Raw genomic sequence first — 3925 nt, 5'->3', positions numbered from 1 at the left:
TTTTATTCAATGTCGTTTTACTTGACATTCTCAACATTGCCTTCATCTTCAAGGAATTGCTCACAACTGAGAGCTTTGGATCTCAAGAAGAATGCATTTTTTGGTGAGATACCAATGTGGATAGGGGGAAGTCTACAAAATTTGACAGTTCTTAGCCTAAAATCTAACAAATTTCATGGAAATATACCTTATCAATTGTGTAATCTGCGATTTATTCAAGTCTTGGATCTTTCTTCAAACATTTTATCGAGAAAGATACCAAAGTGTTTCAATAATTTTTCAGCCGTAACCCAAGAAAGAAGTTCCAATCCTACCATCGGGTTCGGGCAATACGTCGTCGTTCACCTTGGAATTGCATATGAATTCAGCTATTTGGACACTTTACAGTGGACTTGGAAAGGAAGTGAAACGAGTACGAAAATACTTTGGGACTTGTAAAGTGCCTTGACCTTTCGAATAACAAATATGCGGAGCAATTCCTGAAGAGATTATGGATGTTTTGGGGTTGATTGCCTCAAACCTTTCGAGAAACAATTTAATTGGAGCAATCCCTCCAAAGATTGGTCAGTTAAAATCATTGGATTTCCTGGATTTATCTAGAAACCGGTTTTCTGGAAGCATTCCGTCTGGCCTTGCTCAGTTAAGTCGTCTTGGTGTCTTGGACTTGTCGGACAACAGCTCGTCAGGAAAAATCCCATTAGGCACTCAGATCTAGAGCTTCAATCCTTCAGTGTATGCTGGAAATCTTGAACTTTGTGGCCTTCCACTTCAAAATAAGTGCCCGGATGAACAATCAGCTCCATGTCCAGGCATCGAAGATGATGCAAACACTCCAGAAGATGAGGATGATCAGTTTATAACTCTCGGATTTTACATGAGCTTGATTCTTGGTTTCTGTGTTGGATTCTGGGAGTCTGTGGAACTTTAATGCTGAATCAACTTCTTGAATGGTATGAAAGATTCGCTCTATGTGACAGCAGCTGTGAATATTGCAACACTGCAAAGAAAGTTCAGGAGCTAATTAAACGGTAATACTCCTTAATTTCAATCGTGTTTCAGTCATCGTAATCGGCTCACATGCTTTTAATTTCTTCATCCTTGAATTTTGGTCTTTCCTCTTGCAAGCTTTTGTTCCTCTAATCACTTGTTCATATTTTTTTTTTCCAATTAATCACCATCTTTTTAGCAGGGTCTCTCTGGGAGGACGGCTCGCGTTATGTCGTTTATTTTTCAGAGTGCTCATTTGATATTAGGAATCTTTCTAAAATTAAAATGTGCTCTCATACGCTGCAAAGAAACTTGTATGTGGTTCTCTTTAGACCATCGTTGATATATGCGTCTATATACTTTGGTTAGAGTTTAATTATACTATTAACCCATTATAGCAATAAAGATCGTCAAATTCTGTTCTGCTATTGATCAATGCTAGCTTTTTTGCTTTTCATTGGGTGAATAAATTTAACTTTTATTTGGCAAATAAAAAATATCTCAGAATTTTGAATGTATTACACCTCTCCATTACTATTAACCGATTATTAAGATAAACTCCTTTTTATTTCCTTCATATTAATTGATCCCGCAAACGGAATAAACTTCAATAAGAACAATAGAGATCTAGGTAAACAATATTCAAAGCGACATGGTAAACATAAGCATAAAGCTAAAACACACAACACTCAACACAACTACGAAAAATTAAAACAACTATTGTGCATCCGTAGAGAATTTGTATCTCGGAAATCTATTAATGTCTCATTATTCGGTAGAAGAAAGTAAAGCCAAATTAGCCATTAGAAAAGTCTTGGATGTTTTTAGAGTATCGTTCTTTTTTTATTTATCACTTGTCACGTGTATCATTTAACCAATCATAATCTTATAAAGTAGTGAATATAATTAAGGAACAATGGTCCAGGAGCACCGAAAACCCATCATGTCATGAGCACTATTTGATTCCGGCAAAGTGGATGATAATAAATAACAAAAGACAAAAAAATTATATTAAATTAAAGAGTCGGTGACTAATAAAATTATTAAATGGATGGTAAAATTAATTGATATTTAAACTAGAATAACCTTATTAACAGAGTAGGGGTAGGTTCGTATGATTCCAGATCATTGGTACTAAAATGTGAACAAAGAGATCGAACTTTACAAGAAATTGCGCTTACTGTAGTCGAACTAGTTATTGATTAAATTTCCACGAAGATGACATGCAATGATGACGATCAAAGAAATAGAAGACCATTGACTTGAATGAAGACCCTGTAATATCATTGAATTTTTCTATCCTATTTTTTTATCAATTTTACCAACGTATCACCACAAACCATCACATTCAAGTCCCAGCTGATTCTAGCTAACGTGTTACTACTAAAGTCTATTAATAATGCATTGCATTTTCACAGCCATGGTCAATTTCAGCGTTTCTCATCATTGCACTCTGTTTCGGTAAGTTTGGTAGGAATCTTTAATACAATGTATAAGAATCAAGGGAAGAAATAAGAAATTATAAAGGAATGCAAGTGGAAGATATAAATTGTGAGAGCATTTCGATTCAGTTTTATAGGGGCATAAGCTTGACTTAGATTGCCAAATTGTTAATACTTATAGTTTACTAAATATGTACCTGACTACATTCTTGTCTAATTGATTATTTCCAAAAATGGAGCTAGTATTACACAAGTGGGGGCAGTTGCCCACGCTTGATTAAAACAGCCCATAAATTGCATTCATTATTAAAGTTTCTGTTCCTATGAGCTGAATTGAAACACCTCCATGACACAGGAAAAGGAGATTCCCATTATAAACATGCTCTTAAAGAGTTAAAGAGACAAGTACATGAGGATATGGCAATTGTATGGTTCCCTTGGGCATCCCAACCAACTCAAAATGGGATTTTGGCAGAATTAGGCACTAGAATCCACCACCATCCTGCTTTATTTTCAAAATATCCCAGGTGGATTATCTATATTCTAATTCTTCGCACCCTCCATTCTCCATACTCTTCTTCTATATATTATCTTATCGTTACTCTCTATTTTGGTAAGTTTGGTAGGAATCTTTAATACAAGAATCAAGGGAAGAAATAGAAGTGGAATATATAGTTTGTGACAGCACTTCAATTAAGTTCATGGGGGCGTAAACTTAAATAATGGATGCAATTTTAAGAGCTTTTCTCTTAATCAACTGGCGCAACTGCCCCCACTTGCACAAGACTAACTCCATGTGTGACACTGACAGCACACAGCAGTGGTGAATAATATTGCCAAATTGCAACAAAGCTTCGGGAGCTAAATTGATGATGCTTATAGTTTACCAGACATGTACCTCACTTCATTTTTGTCTAATTGATTATTTCCAAGGATGGAGCTAGCATTAGGCAAGTGGGGCCGGTTGCCTTCACTTGATTAAGACAGCCTGTAAATTACATTCATTATTTGAATCTCTATCACTATGAACTAACTTGAAATAACTTAATGAGTTGAGGTTACAATCCCTTGTCCCCTACTACACTAGTACCAATAGGTGGCATAGGGGAAGAGTCTCTACGCCTATATCTCCAGGTGACAAGCTATCCGCCCCTACTCCTATAAAATAAAGGTAGGCTGCCCTGACGACCGACGCTCTACCTCGGGCTTTTGTTCTTGGTCGGAATCTCATTTCCTGGAGGGCTAAGAAGCAGCCCCTTACTCACCTCTTAATTTATAAAAAAAAGCCCTATTAGTAAAGCTTTGAAGCAAGCTAAATTTAATACATTATTAAATTGTCCCTATAAACTAAACTTCTGGTTCGTCCTTTACTATCTCATCAGCCCAATAAAAGTGAATAACTTTATAAGCAGCATGCAACAACCTCAAACTGAGTCTAAGAATGAAGTTTATTTTATTTCTCTAAAAATTCTATAAAAAACTTCTATTTTTTAACA

Source organism: Citrus sinensis, chromosome 9 (genome assembly GCF_022201045.2).
Source record: "Citrus sinensis cultivar Valencia sweet orange chromosome 9, DVS_A1.0, whole genome shotgun sequence".
Taxonomy (NCBI): domain Eukaryota; kingdom Viridiplantae; phylum Streptophyta; class Magnoliopsida; order Sapindales; family Rutaceae; genus Citrus; species Citrus sinensis.
This window is presented reverse-complemented; position numbering follows the sequence as displayed.